A 16,729-nucleotide genomic window follows, 5' to 3' on the forward strand; every position below is an offset into this window, starting at 1 on the left:
AGGGGGTAAGAGTGAGTGCTAAGGTAGCTTTAAGTCACTTTTGTGTTCTCTTGATCCTGGGTTGGAACAACCTCAGCTGCAATTCAGAGAGGTGTGCAGGGCCTGTTTAAGTTAGGGCAGTCTTTCCAGGCTAGTCTATCGGTTGCAGCACTGCTCAGTGTTTCCACAGTGCTGCATGCTATAGCCCCACCCCAACATACCCTCCTGTCCCCAGTCCCAACCCTAGTATGCTCCCTTCTCCAGGGCTTGTGGGGGGCGGAGTCCTCAAGTGGCAAGGATTTGTTTTGAGAAAGCGGTATGCGTACTGAAATCAGGCTTAAAACAGAAAGTGAATTTCATATGGAACAGTACTGTGCCTTCATAATGAATGCAGAGGCCTTGGACTTGTTAAGTATCAGATGGGTAGCTGTGTTAGTCTGGATCTGTAAAAGCAGCAAAGAATCCTGTGGCACAGTATAGACTAACAGATGTTTTGGAGCATGAGCTTTCGTGGGGGAATACTCACTTCGTCAGATGCACGTAGTGGAAATTTCCAGGGACAGGTATATATATGTAAGCAAGCTAGAAATAATGAGGTTAGTTAAATCAGGGAGGATGAGGCCCTGTTCTAGCAGTTGAGGTGTGAAAACCAAGGGAGGAGAAACTGGTTCTGTAGCTGGCAAGCCATTCACAGTCTTTGTTTAATCCTGAGCTGATGGTGTCAAATTTGCAGATGAACTGAAGCTCAGCAGTTTCTCTTTGAAGTCTGATCCTGAAGTTTTTTTGCTGCAGGATGGCCACCTTAAGGTCTGCTATAGTGTGGCCAGGGAGGTTGAAGTGTTCTCCTACAGATTTTTGTATATTGCCATTCCTAATATCTGATTTGTGTCCATTTATTCTTTTCCGTAGAGACTGTCCAGTTTGGTCGATGTACATAACAGAGGGGCATTGCTGGCATGTGATGGCATATATTACATTGGTGGATGTGCAGGTGAATGAACCGGTGATGGTGTGGCTGATCTGGTTAGGTCCTGTGATGGTATCGCTGACGTAGATATGTGGGCAGAGTTGGCATCGAGGTTTGTTGCATGGATTGGTTCCTTAGCTAGAGTTACTATGGTGCGGTGTGCAGTTACTAGTGAGAATATGTTTCAGGTTGGCAGGTTGTCTGTGGGCGAGGACTGGCCTGCCACCCAAGGCCTGTGAAAGTGTGGAGTCATTGTCCAGGATGGGTTGTAGATCCCTGATGATGCGTTGGAGGGGTTTTAGCTGGGGGCTGTATGTGATGGCCAGTGGAGTCCTGTAGGTTTCTTTCTTGGGTTTGTCTTGCAGTAGGAGGCTTCTGGGTACACGTCTGGCTCTGTTGATCTGTCAAAGAGAAACTCCTGAGCTTCAGTTCATCTGCAAATTTGACACCATCAGCTCAGGATTAAACAAAGACTGTGAATGGCTTGCCAACTACAGAACCAGTTTCTCCTCCCTTGGTTTTCACACCTCAATTGCTAGAACAGGGCCTCATCCTCCCTGATTGAACTAACCTCATTATTTCTAGCTTGCTTGCATATATATACCTGTCCCTGGAAATTTCCACTACGTGCATCTGACGAAGTGAGTATTCACCCACGAAAGCTCATGCTCCAAAACGTCTGTTAGTCTATAAGGTGCCACAGGACTCTTTGCTGCTTAGACTTGTTTACACTACAGAGTTTTGTCGACTTAAATGAAGCTGACAGTCAAAAACCAGTATATTACATTGCTTGTGCATGTTCATCCTATGCTCCTTCTGTAGGCAGAGCACGTCCACACTTGGTGCTCTAGCATCGACAGTGAGAGCAGTGCACTGTGGGTAGTTATCCCACTGTGTTGCTCGCCGCCTTCTGCAGCTAGGTGTTGTGGCAAGGCAGAATGGATTGCAGCACATCATAGGTGCAGGCTCAACGTCCCATGATGCAGTTCTTTCCATCCCAGCATTCCATGGGCTTCCGACTATGTATTGCGGCATTTGTCAACACCTGTGTTTACTGTGCACTTGCCATCTCTGTCTGAATAGATTGCTCTCTACTGTTGTGGTCACTGTTATGAACACGTCACTGATGGTCATGCAATATATCATAAGCTCCCAATCTCAACAGGAATCAGAGTTGCCTGACCTGTGGTGTGTGGTGAAAAGAAACAACACCAGATTACTTTTGGCACTCAGGGAGCAGCTGCACATGATGGACTGCCACTTTTGGGTTTGGGAAACAAGCACTGAGTGGGGGGATTGCATCATTATCAGGGCCCGTGCAAGAAAGTTTCATGCCCTAGGCAAAACTTCCACCTTGTGCCACCCCCTCTCCCCTCACAGCTAACCCCCACCCACCATCCCCCTGTGGCAGCTTGTCATAAACAGATAGCTAAGGGTTAATGTCTCTTTCACCTGAAGCACCTGACCAGAGGACCAATCAGAAAACCGGATTTTTTCAACTCTGGGTGGAGGGAAGTTTGTGTCTGAGTCTTTTGTCTGTCTGCCTGCTTTCTCTGAGCTTTGGAGAAGTAGTTTCTATTTTCTAGTCTTCTGTTTCTAAGTGTAAGGACAAAGAGATCAGATAGTAAGTTATATGGTTTCTTTTCTTTGGTATTTGCATGAATATAAGTGCTGGAGTGCTTTGATTTGTATTCTTTTTGAATAAGGCTGTTTATTCAATATTCTTTTAAGCAATTGACCCTGTATTGTGTCACCTTAATACAGAGAGACCATTTGTATGTATTTTTCTTTCTTTTATATAAAGCTTTCTTTTAAGACCTGTTGAAGTTTTCTTTACTGGGAAATTTCAGGGAAATTGAGTCTGTACTCACCAGGGAATTGGTGGGAGGAAGAATTCAGGGGGAGATCTGTGTGTTGGATTTGCTAGCCTGATTTTGCATTCCCTCTGGGGGAATAGGAAAGTGCTTTTGGTTTCCAGGACTGGGAACAGAGAGGGGGAGTCACTCTGTGTAGTTTCACAGAGCTTGTGTCTGTGTATCTCTCCAGGAGCACCTGGAGGGGGGAAGGGAAAAAGGATTATTTCCCTTTGTTGTGAGACTCAAGGGATTTGGGTCTTGGGGTCCCCAGGGAAGGTTTTTCAGGGGGACCAGAGTGCCCCAAAACACTCTAATTTTTTGGGTGGTGGCAGCAAGTACCAGGTCCAAGCTGGTAACTAAGCTTGGAGGTTTTCATGCTAACCGCCATATTTTGGACGCTAAGGTCCAAATCTGGGACTAAGGTTATGACATGGTGTAGCAGCGGTTGGGATATAGACAGAATCCAGAAGCCAGTAGGAATATTATATTTTTCTTTTCTCTGCTAAGGGCTTTTTAGCAGAGAGAAACAGTTTGGTTTTAAAAGGGAACCAGAGAGAATTTTTTTTTCTGCTCTCTCTGGCAGTTTGTGGCTTGCATGTTAAGCAAGAAATCATTAAGGTGCTATTAAGAGTCTTTTGTCACACAATAGCACTCCCATTGAGAGTCATTACCAGCACTATATATATGCAAATAAAGTGGTTTTTCAGGTTTACTTAACATTGAAGATTAGCTAAAGGCACTGTTGCTAGGCAGACTCCAGGAGGCAACAGAGCCTGCAGTTCAGAAGATAAACACTGGAGGGCACCCCAACCCAAGAAAACAGGAACCATGACTTCTAAGGCAAAAATTGAGGCCGAAGAACAAATCAAAGAAGCTGAACACAGGCGACAACTGGAAATAAAACAAAAAGAGATGGAGATGAAAGAAAGAGAAGAACAAATCAAAGAGGCAGCACACAAAAGAAAACTAGAAGAAGAAGAGGCGGCCCACCGCCGAGACATGGAAAAACACCAAAAAGAAATGGAAAAACAACAAAAAGAGAATGAAGAGAAGGAAAAACAGAGAAAACATGAACTGGAGTTGGCAAAAGCTGGGCTGCATGTGCCAGCCAACCCTAACAACCCGGCGCCAATTATTGCTCCACAGCACAGGAAATTTCCCACCTACAAGGCAGGTGATGACACCGAGGCCTTCTTGGAAAATTTTGAAAGAGCCTGTCTTGGGTACAGCATCCCCGAAGACCAGTACATGGTAGAATTAAGGTCACAGCTCAGTGGACCTTTAGCAGAGGTGGCAGCTGAAATGCCTAAGCAGCAAATGAATGACTATAAACTTTTTCAAACCAAGGCCAGATACAGAATGGGGATAACCCCAGATCATGCCCGTCGGCGCTTCAGAACCCAAAAGTGGAAACCAGAGGTGTCATTTCCCAAACACGCCAACTACATTGCAAAAAACTATGAGGCCTGGATAACAGGAAACAACGTTCAAACCTTGGAAGAACTGCACCTCCTCATACAAATGGAGCAATTCTTGGATGGTGTTCCTGAAGACATCACACGGTACATACAAGATGGAAAACCCAAAGATCTCGCTGAGGCGGGGGAGATTGGAGCCAAATGGATGGAACTGGCAGAAAGCAAGAAAGCTACTGTCAAGGGGAACGATTACCCCAGGGGGCACACAGACCATAAACCCTACAACCGAGGACAGCCAAAGACCCCGCATACCACCCAAGTAAAGCCACAGACACCCTACTCTTCCACCTCACCAGTCTCCAGTAACTCACCTCGGCCCAGTGACCCATCAGATGGAAGATGCTTTAAGTGTAATGAACTGGGACATATCAAGGCCAACTGTCCAAAGAACACCATGCGAGTGCAATTCATTACACCACCATCACACCAAAGATCCCCAGGCCTGGATGCCTCTCAAATACCCTTGGAGCGAAGGGAAAATTTGAGAGTGGGCGGAAAGAAGGTTACTGCGTGGAGAGACACGGGGGCACAATTGTCAGCTATCCACCAATCCTTCGTTGACCCCAAATTCATCAACCCAAAGGCCAAAGTTACAATTTACCCCTTCATGTCACAAGCTGTAGACTTGCCTACAGCTCAACTGCCTGTCCAGTACAAAGGCTGGTCAGGAATGTGGACTTTTGCAGTCTATGACAATTATCCTATCCCCATGCTACTGGGGGAAGACTTGGCCAACCAGGTGAGGTGGGCCAAGAGAGTTGGAATGGTTACCCGTAGCCAAAGCAGGCAAGCTTCCAGACCCATTCCTGTTCCTGAGCCGTCCCCACAGGCCCCGTCTGTGTTACCAGAGACCCAGACAGAGGTATTGGATCCAAATTCCATGCCAACCACTGAAACTGCCACAGCACCTCCAGTCCCAGGCCCGGAACTGGAACAGCAACCAGCACCAGCAAGTGCAACCACATCTTCAAACTCAAAGCCAGAGGGCGCCAGCGAGCCAAAACTGGCAGAAGCAACAGACAGCCATACCCAAAAGGCTCAGCCAGAGCCTGAAATACCCTCAGGTGCACCAGCGGAGAGCGGTACACCAGCAACGGAAACAACCCCATCACCTACATTGCTTCCAGAGGGACCAAGCCCAAGTCCACAGTCTGAGGAAGAACTGGTGACCCCAGCCTCAAGGGAACAGTTCCAGACTGAGCAGGAAGCAGATGACAGCCTTCAGAAAGCTTGGGCGGCGGCACGGAGCACCCCACCGCCTCTCAGCTCTTCTAATCGATCCCGGTTTGTTATAGACCAAGGACTTTTATACAAGGAAATTCTTTCTGATGGACACCGGGAAGAATGGCAGCCGCAAAAACAGTTGGTGGTTCCAACTAAGTACCGGGGGAAGCTCTTAAGCTTAGCCCATGATCATCCCAGTGGCCATGCTGGGGTGAACAGAACCAAGGACCGGTTGGGGAAGTCCTTCCACTGGGAGGGGATGGGCAAGGACGTTGCCAAGTATGTCCGGTCTTGTGAGGTATGCCAAAGAGTGGGAAAGCCTCAAGACCAGGTCAAGGCCCCTCTCCAGCCACTCCCCATAATTGAGGTCCCATTTCAGCGAGTAGCTGTGGATATTCTGGGCCCTTTCCCAAAAAAGACGCCCAGAGGAAAGCAGTACGTACTGACTTTAGTGGACTTTGCTACCCGATGGCCAGAAGCAGTAGCTCTAGGCAACACCAGGGCTAACACTGTGTGCCTGGCCCTAACAGACATCTTTGCCAGGGTAGGTTGGCCCTCCGACATCCTTACAGATTCAGGGTCTAATTTCCTGGCAGGGACCATGGAAAAACTGTGGGAAACTCATGGGGTGAATCACTTGGTTGCCACCCCGTACCACCATCAAACCAATGGCCTGGTGGAAAGGTTCAATGGAACTTTGGGGGCCATGATACGAAAATTCATCAACGAATTCTCCAATAATTGGGACCTAGTGTTGCAGCAGTTGCTGTTTGCCTACAGGGCTGTACCACATCCCAGTTTAGGGTTTTCACCATTTGAACTTGTGTATGGTCACGAGGTTAAGGGGCCATTACAGTTGGTGAAGCAGCAATGGGAGGGGTTTACGCCTTCTCCAGGAACTAACATTCTGGACTTTGTAAGCAACCTACAAAGCACCCTCCGACACTCTTTAGCCCTTGCTAGAGAGAACCTAAAGGATGCTCAAGAAGAGCAAAAGGCCTGGTATGACAGACATGCCAGAGAACGTTCCTTCAAGGTAGGAGACCAGGTTATGGTCTTGAAGGCGCAACAGGCCCATAAGATGGAAGCATCATGGGAAGGGCCATTCACGGTCCAAGAGCGCCTGGGAGCTGTAAACTACCTCATAGCATTTCCCAATTCCTCACTAAAGCCTAAAGTGTACCATGTTAATTCTCTCAAGCCTTTCTATTCCAGAGACTTACAGGTTTGTCAGTTTACAGTCCAGGGAGATGATGCTGAGTGGCCTGACGGTGTCTACTACGACGGGAAAAAAGACGGTGGCGTGGAAGAGGTGAACCTCTCAACCACCCTGGAACGTCTGCAGCGGCGACAAATCAAGGAGCTGTGCACTAGCTTCGCCCCATTGTTCTCAGCCACCCCAGGACGGACTGAACGGGCATACCACTCCATTGATACAGGTAATGCTCACCCAATCAGAACCCCACCCTACCGGGTGTCTCCTCATGCCCAAGCTGCTATAGAACGGGAGATCCAGAACATGCTACAGATGGGTATAATCCGCTCATCTACCAGTGCATGGGCATCTCCAGTGGTTCTGGTACCCAAACCAGATGGGGAAATACGCTTTTGCGTGGACTACCATAAGCTAAATGCTGTAACTCGTCCGGACAACTATCCAATGCCACGTACCGATGAGCTATTGGAAAAGTTGGGACGTGCCCAGTTCATCTCTACAATAGACTTAACCAAGGGGTACTGGCAAGTACCGCTAGATGAACCTGCCAAGGAGAGGTCAGCATTCGTCACCCATGCGGGGGTGTATGAATTCAATGTCCTTCCTTTCGGCCTTCGAAATGCACCCGCCACCTTCCAGAGGCTGGTAGATGGTCTACTAGCTGGACTGGGAGAATTTGCAGTTGCCTACCTCGATGATGTGGCCATTTTTTCAGACTCCTGGCCCGAACACCTACTACACCTGGAAAAGGTCTTTGAGCGCATCAGGCAGGCAGGACTAACTGTTAAGGCCAAAAAGTGTCAAATAGGCCAAAACAGAGTGACTTACCTGGGGCACCAGGTGGGTCGAGGAACCATAAGCCCCCTACAGGCCAAGGTGGATGGTATCCAAAAGTGGCCTGTCCCACGGTCCAAGAAGCAGGTCCAATCCTTCTTAGGCTTGGCCGGATACTACAGGCGATTTGTACCACACTACAGCCAAATCGCTGCCCCATTGACCGACCTGACCAAAAAGACCCAGCCAAATGCCGTTAAGTGGACTGATGAGTGTCAAAAGGCCTTTACCCAGCTTAAGGCGATGCTCATGTCTGACCCTGTGCTCAGGGCCCCGGACTTTGACAAGCCATTCCTAGTAACCACGGATGCATCTGAGCGTGGTATAGGAGCAGTGCTCATGCAGGAAGCAACAGATCACAACTTCCATCCTGTCGTGTTTCTCAGCAAGAAACTGTCTGAGAGGGAAAGTCACTGGTCAGTCAGTGAAAAGGAATGCTATGCCATTGTGTACGCCCTGGAAAAGCTACGCCCATATGTTTGGGGACGGCGGTTCCAACTACAAACTGACCATGCTGCACTAAAGTGGCTTCATACTGCCAAGGGGAACAACAAGAAACTTCTTCGTTGGAGTTTAGCTCTCCAAGATTTTGATTTTGAAATTCAACACATCACAGGAGCTTCTAACAAAGTTGCTGATGCTCTCTCCCGTGAGAGTTTCCCAGAATTCAGTAGTTAAAAAGTGTTCTTAAAATGTATAAGTCTGTTAGTTATATACTTAGGGGTATATGTAAAGGTGCATGTGTTGTATTAATCTGTTTATTTTAAAGTTCTAGAAGGAAATCGCCGCCAGTGAGCTTCCCCACTGTCTGCAATTTGGGGGGCGTGTCATAAACAGATAGCTAAGGGTTAATGTCTCTTTCACCTGAAGCACCTGACCAGAGGACCAATCAGAAAACCGGATTTTTTCAACTCTGGGTGGAGGGAAGTTTGTGTCTGAGTCTTTTGTCTGTCTGCCTGCTTTCTCTGAGCTTTGGAGAAGTAGTTTCTATTTTCTAGTCTTCTGTTTCTAAGTGTAAGGACAAAGAGATCAGATAGTAAGTTATATGGTTTCTTTTCTTTGGTATTTGCATGAATATAAGTGCTGGAGTGCTTTGATTTGTATTCTTTTTGAATAAGGCTGTTTATTCAATATTCTTTTAAGCAATTGACCCTGTATTGTGTCACCTTAATACAGAGAGACCATTTGTATGTATTTTTCTTTCTTTTATATAAAGCTTTCTTTTAAGACCTGTTGAAGTTTTCTTTACTGGGAAATTTCAGGGAAATTGAGTCTGTACTCACCAGGGAATTGGTGGGAGGAAGAATGCAGGGGGAGATCTGTGTGTTGGATTTGCTAGCCTGATTTTGCATTCCCTCTGGGGGAATAGGAAAGTGCTTTTGGTTTCCAGGACTGGGAACAGAGAGGGGGAGTCACTCTGTGTAGTTTCACAGAGCTTGTGTCTGTGTATCTCTCCAGGAGCACCTGGAGGGGGGAAGGGAAAAAGGATTATTTCCCTTTGTTGTGAGACTCAAGGGATTTGGGTCTTGGGGTCCCCAGGGAAGGTTTTTCAGGGGGACCAGAGTGCCCCAAAACACTCTAATTTTTTGGGTGGTGGCAGCAAGTACCAGGTCCAAGCTGGTAACTAAGCTTGGAGGTTTTCATGCTAACCGCCATATTTTGGACGCTAAGGTCCAAATCTGGGACTAAGGTTATGACACAGCTAACCACGCTTATTCGCCTCTCCCATCAGAGGAGCCCCCGCTGCAGCAGCTAACCCAGCCCGCCACCCCCCACCCGGGAGCCTCTCCCCTGCAGCAGCTAACCCTGCCCAGGAAGCCCCCCCACTCTGCGGCAGTTAACCAGGGAATCCCCCCACGGAAGCTAACACTGCCCAGGTAGCCCACCCCAGCTCACCTCCGCTCCACCTTCTCCGTTGAGCATGCCGGCCGCTCTAATTCTCCTCCCCTCCCAGGCTTGTGGTGCTGATTGGAGGAGAATTAGAGCGGGGGCTGTGTGCTGAGCGGAGGAGACAGAGTGGAGGTGATCTGAGGCAGGGAGTGGTTCCCCTGTGCGCCCCCCCCATTACTGCAGGAGGCCCTTCCTGTGCCTCCCCGCCCCAGCTCACCTCCACTCCACCTCCTCGCCTGCATGGGCTTTTAGGCGCCTTCAACCACTAGGCGCCCTAGGCAGCCTCCTAGTTTGCCTAGTGGTTGCACCGGCCCTGATCATTATGCTGGTCTGGGATGATGAGCAGTGGCTGCAGAACTTTTGGATGTGAAAATTGTGTGCAGAGCTTGCCTCAGGACTGTGGCACAAGGACACCAAAATGAGAGCAACCTTCTCAGTGGAGAAGAGTGTGGCGATTGCTGTGTGGAAACTGGTGACTCCAGACTGCTACTGGTTGGTCGCGAATCAGTTTGGAGTTGAGAAGTCGATTGTTCGGGCTGCGTTAATGCAAATGTGCAAGGCCATTAATCACATCCTGCTATGAAAGACTGTGACTCTTGGCAATGTGTGTGTAATAGTGGATGGCTTTGTGGCAATGGGATTCCTTAACTGCGTCAGGTCAACAGATGGCACACATATTCCAATGTTGGCCCCAGACCATCTTGCAATGGAGTACATCAGTAGAAAGGGGTACTTCTCTATGTTATGCAGGCGCTTGTGGATCACCATGGATGTTTCATTGACATCAACACAGGGTGGTCCAGGAAAGTGCATGATGCATCTTCAGGAAAACTGGCCTGTACAAAAAGCTGCAAGCAGGGACTTTCTTACCAGACCAGAAAATTCCAGTGGGGGATGCTGAAATGCTCAGAGTGATCCTGGGAGACAACAGTGTACCCCTTACTCCCATGGCTCATGAAGCCTTACACAGCAGCAAGGAGCTGCTTCAACAACAGGCTGAGCAGGTGCTGAATGACCTTGGAATGTGACTTTGGCAGATTAAAAGTGTGCTGATGATGCCTTTATGGCAGGTTAGACCTAAATGAGGGAAATATTCCTGTGGTCATTGCAGCGTGGTGTCCACTCCACAATATTTGTCAGGCTAAGGATGAAAAGTTTCTCCTGGGGTGGAGTGCAGCCTGGCGGTTGATTTTGAACAACCAGATACCAGGGTTATTAGAGGGGCACAATGGCGGGCTATTCAAATCAGGGAGGCTTTGAGGCAACATTCTGATAATTAGCACCATGTGTGTCTTTCTATACAGCACTCTGCCATGCTTTGTTAACTTGCCACCTTGCATGAAAATTGTGATGATACCTGACCAGGATTTGTAATCAGCAAATGATCAAACTGCCACTATGTATTACAACCAGCAGCAACAGCTATGTGTAGTAGACAAATGAAGTTTGGTTATCTTTCAGAGCATTTGTTTTTCATAGAATATCAGAGCTGGAAGGGACCTCAGGAGATCATCTAGTCCAACTCCCTGCTCAAAGCAGGGCCAATCCCCAGACAGATTTTTACCCTAGTTCCCTAAATGGCCCTCTCAAGGATTGAACTCACAACCCTGGGTTTAGCAGGCCAATGCTCAAACCACTGAGCTATCCCTCCCCCCCATTATTAAATACCAGTTAACAACACACACAAAAGGCTTGGTGGGAAGGGATATAAGAGTGCAGGGCAGTGTAGGCTCTCCTAGCTGTGTGTAAGTCCAGTTATCATTTTGAAAGCTGTCTGAAGCAGTGAAGTGAACGGGGTACCGAGATGGTTCTGGGAAGTTGCAGGGAATGTGTGGGAGGAGTCTGGGGAGGGCATGGAAAGCAGTTCTGTATTAGCTGCAGGGAGTGGGGTGGGGGTGAGGATGAGGGCAAGAACGCATGTGTTCTGCCCAGAACGTGATTAGGGACTTCAGTGTCTTTGTTTGCTCCTCCATCACTTTAATCATCTGCTCCTGGCCCTTTACAATGCACTACTCATTTACCTTTCTGTCCTGCCTTTCTATTTTAAATTTTTCCTTCAAGGTATCTCTCCACTCTCTGTGTTTTCTTTTTTTAGCCTCTGCGAATTGCAGCACCTCTCGGAAAACGACCTCCTCAGTACGCTTTGGTCACTTCCTTATCTGGCAGAGGCACTCCGCCAATGTGTAGGGGTTTCCCCTGAAGGCCACATCAGCAGAAGCACAAGAAACAATACACAGAAGCATGATTGTTAGTTCACATACAGCATTGAATCATTACAGTAAAATGTACCTCTTTTAACATAGCAACCACTTTCTCACTGTCCCTTGGCAAGCACACATCTCGGTGACCACTCTAAACATGGTGAGTTTGACCCAGGTGGGGGTTGGGCATTTAAGATGGGGCAAAGAGTCTAGATTTTTTTTAAAGGGATTGGTGCAAGCGACTAGAGACAATATTATAAATTATGCCATCATTTTCCAAAAGGGAGTTCATTGAAGCTGATATCTCACTAATGAGGGTAAGCCAGGATGCAAGGGTGCATCTACTGCATGCATGCGGCGTCAGACCTGGTCTTATGCTGCTTGTCTATGTGCCGCTTTGGTTCCTGCACAGGTAATTGCCAAATGGCGTGGGAAAGTTTCCTACAATGGGAGAAGGAACAAAGCAGCTCTTCCAAGGATCCTTCAGTAGAGGATTGGCAAGTACCTCCAGGAAAGTTTCCTAGAGATCTCTCTGGAGGATTTCCGTGAAATCTTGGTGTGCATTAACATGCTGTTTCGCCACACTGCTAAGCTTCACAGGGGAATGTGGATCACACTCAAACACAGCCAGTATTGTATATTTCTATCCTTTTACTCACTTCTAGAATATACAGAGTAAAGGGACAGCTCCACCTCATATAACTGAGCAGCATCAACTCAAAAAGATCACTTACCACTGCTCTTCTCTCCTGCATCATGAGCATCGGCAAAGGACTATTGGGACTGGCTAGACCCTCCGGAGAGGAGAAGAGTTCCTGACATGCTCTGCCACCGGATGACCCTACTGTGTGCTCCACATTGTCCTTCAACTCATCCTCCTTGTCCACGACTTTGTCCTTGAGGCTAGGTCCAGCCCCGCCAAAGTATCCATGGGGCTCTTCTTGGTGGAGGTAGGGTTGCTGCCAAGGATGGCGTCCAGGTCCCTATAGAAGCAGCAGGTCTTCAGTGCAGCATCAGAGCCATGGTTTGCCTCCCTTTTGGTACACCTGCCTCAGCTCCTTTATCTTTGCATGGCACAGCTGCCTGTTCCATTCATAGCCCTTAACCAACAAACTACGAGAAACCTGACCACAGCTATCCAAGTTCCTACAGTTGGAGTGGAGCTGGGACTGCCCAGACTCCTCTCCTCACTGTGCCAGCAGATCCAACAACTCTGGTATGCTCCAAGCTGGACAGTGTTTGCTGTGTGGAGCCACCATGGTCAGCTGGGAAGATGTGATGTGAGCTGTCCACACCGAGCAAACAGAAAGTGGAATTTCAAAAATTCCTGGGCTTTTAAAGGGGGAGTGTACTTGGGTGCAGGGCAGTGGAGTTCGAACTACTGACCAGAGTGGTCAGGACGGGCATTGTGGGACACCTCCTGGAGGCCATTTACAGTTGTGATGGATTTGGTCACAAAGACTTCCCTCCAGACTGTCACTCGATGAGCTGGGATACCACTGAGAACAACCCTCCTGCCGAAAGAGGAGCCCCTCCACTCCTGCCTTGCTGAGTTAGACACTCCAGTCAGCTCCAGCACAGACCCAGAGGTTGGGCCACAGCTCTCTGCAGTTCACTGAAACTGAGATTCACTCGGCCCAGGGGCTTCTCAGTTAACAGGAACTTTCCCAGCACCCAGTGTTCAGCCTTTCTGGGAGCCTGAACCCCAAATAAATCCATTTTACCCTATGTAAAGCTTATACATGGTAAATTAATAAATTGTCCACCCCCTAGAACACTTATAGAGAGATATGCATAGCTGTTTGCGCCTCCAGGCAATCACTTACTCTGGGTTTATTAATAAACAAAAGTGATTTTATTAAGTATAAAAAGTAGGTTTCAAGTAATAACAGAACAAATTATGTCATCAAGCAAAATAAAACAAAAACATACAAGTCTAAGCCTAATACATTATGAAACTAATTACATCTAATATCTCACCCTCAGAGATTTTCCAATAAGCTTCTTTCACAGACTAAAACAACGAGGAGTCCTTGTGGCACCTTAGAGACTAACAAATGTATTTGGGCATAAGCTTTTGTGGGCTAGAACCCAGATGCATGAAGTGGAAAATACAGGAGCAGGTATAAATACATGAAAGGATGGGAGTTACCTTACCAAGTGTGAGGTCAGTTTAATGAGACAATTCACTTAACAGCAGGATACCAAGGGAGGAAAGATAACTTTTGAAGTGGTAATGAGAGTGGTCCATTTCAGACAGTTGACAAGAAGGCATGAGGTTAGTGAGTTGCCATTCCTCACCATTGGCTACTCAACATTTGCTACTGGTCAGCCAGGAGGACAGAGAGAAGGGGCAGGCAGCATATCAAAAGGGTTGGGGGAAAAGGTGGGATATTTGTGTGAACTTTTTAGCAACCTAAGTCTTCAGCACCTGGTTATGGGTAGTCAGTTTACACTAGCCCTCTGTCTGCTGTAACTTGCTCACGGGGTCTGGGACAAAGATCGGTTCAAGAATTCAGAGGCAGCATAGGTAGCTTAAGGTCACCTTTTCCTCCCTCTGGGTCTTATGCTGAAAGCAACTTGGCCAGACCAGAGGATCTGATCCACTGAGAGGACCCAATCCTGCTCTGAATGAAGTAAATAGCATTTAATTCATTAGGAATGAGATCAGGCCCAATGCAGTTTAGGTTGGGAGAGAGTGAGAAATTTGTTTCTCTATTATTTAAAAGAGCAGGTTAGTCTACCTATAAACTTTATTAGTGGTGTTTACTTTTATATTATAACACAGTGATACCATAATGTAAAAAGAGCAAGGTAATTATAAAAATCCGGGGTCAAATCTTTGGGTATGGCTGAAACACTCAGAGGGTAAGTCACCATTTATACTGTTTTCATACCTTTCCCATTTCAGTGTGTTTGAAAAGCTCCTAGACTTCTCTAACTTATACTGACCTTTAACAAACACAGTGGTCCAAAAATGCAGCCGAGGCTCAACATGGTGTAGCAATGATGTGTACCTATGCCTCCTTTTCTGCAATTACATCACCCTTCTCTGCTATGCCAGTAGCAGGAGGATATATGTCATACTCTGGCATTAGAGAGACAAAGTGGATGAGGTAATATCTTTTGTTGGACCAACTTATGTTGGTGAAAGAGACAGACTTTTGAGCCACTGTAAAAGAGATGACCTCACCCACCTTGTCTCTGTAATATCCTAGGACCGACATGGCTACAAGTACACTGCCTGGCTTTCACTGCAGAATCATCCACACACTGGAATGATCCTTTCTGGGCTGTTCAAACCATGTTTAAGGCCAAATTTTTATCACCAACGAAGTGCAAAGTAGCTGCAAGGTACCTGAGGTTCTGGCCTTGGGTATTTTTTTTAAAAGGTGCTTACCTGTTTTACTAATAACATTCTCAGTTATTAGAATTTTAAAATCAAAAGCACTCTTCATGCTTTTCTGATTTTTCTTACCTTTTATATTTCAATCTGCTTGGACAGCAGAACCAGCCTGTGTATAGTCTGTGTATAGTCAATTTCACTCTCTGGTTCTCATTCCCCAGCACAGTGCTATTGTGTTTGGGTTTCCATCACTGCAGGAGAAATTTTGACTTAAAAAATGGTTTTAATTAAATGTAAAAAGTAATCATTAAAACATTTCTATTCATTTCAGTCTTTTAAAAAAACCAACAACAACAACCTCTCATTCATAAACCGTACATATTGGGCCTAAACAATTTGAAAGTGACATTTAGGCATGGAGCTATATGTCCCCCCCTGCTAATGTGGTCAGAGGGGAGCAGAAGCTGGTAGACCTAGGTCTGGAGGACACAGAAAGGACACTGAATCTGCAACGTCCTCTTCTCTCCCCTCTGCACCTACAGAAACTCTCCAATCCGTGACATTTGGACTCCATGAGTCATTAAAAGATCAAGGTTAGCGATCTCTGCTCAAGAGATGAGACTCCAGTGAGCTGAAGCTTTTCTTTCCCTGCAAACCACCAGGATCTACTGTGCCCAGAGGCAGTGCCCCTCGTCTCATCCAGGAATTCCCATGTATCTCAGGGAAGCATTTTGAGGAACCTTGAGGAGTTTCCTGAGTTGCCAGTTCCCTTCTGAATGCTTTTTAAGAGTGTAGGCAGGGCAGGATTAAGACCTTTAGAGGCCCTAAGCACTGAAAAGATTATGGTGCCCCTCCATATGTAATTCAAAATAAAAACAATACTATAATGTAAAATAAAATTTTATTTTTCGAAATGACACAAAATTTACATGTATGCTGTAATTAAAATAGCTTCTTTCTAGATTTTCTAATTGCAAAGTTCTTTGAAGCTGACTCAGCGAAGTATGTCCACTTCCATACACAACAGGGAAAGTGAATCAAGTCTGTCCTGACACATTGTTGTTCTCTGAGGGTTTTTTATTCTTTTCAGCTGAGAAAAAGAGCATTCTGAGGAGCAGTTAGTAATCATCAATGTTAGAAAAATACATAGTGAGATATCTACATTTGGAAATACACATTGTATTCCATCTTTCAATATTGTGTCATGAAGATCAGTGTGACTGAATTTCATTTTTCCTGTTTCATTAAACTTTGTGCGCATATAACAGTGGAATTGCCATACTTCTCCACAGAGATTCATGTTCAAGTCAACAGGGGATGAGTCAACTAGCTTTTAGGAACATTGTGAATATTGTTCATCAGATAAGTCCATATCGTTAAGGAAAGAAAATCTACTTGATACTTCTTTGTACACTTCACCTCTCCTCTTCATATTAGCTTCAAGTGTATCAATTATAGCATAGTAAGTGGATAAGCAAAATTTGTCTCTAGGATTCAGTGCTGTTTCTGTTGCACTGCTATCATTTGCTTGTTTTTTCCTGATTCATTTGCGGGACTGGGCTTCTTTGTAGTTAGTATCAGGCAAGGTATCTTTTGACATGTCTTCAAATCTTTTGAAATCATTCCTCAAAGTGTGTAAGTGGTCTGCTAATGATTGACAGAGGTCTGCACATGTTTTCAGATCCAATTCTTTTTCTTGGAGAGCTTGACTTGTGTGGTAAAAGTGCTGTAAAATTTC

This window comes from Gopherus flavomarginatus, chromosome 1, assembly GCF_025201925.1.
Source record: "Gopherus flavomarginatus isolate rGopFla2 chromosome 1, rGopFla2.mat.asm, whole genome shotgun sequence".
NCBI lineage: Eukaryota > Metazoa > Chordata > Testudines > Testudinidae > Gopherus > Gopherus flavomarginatus.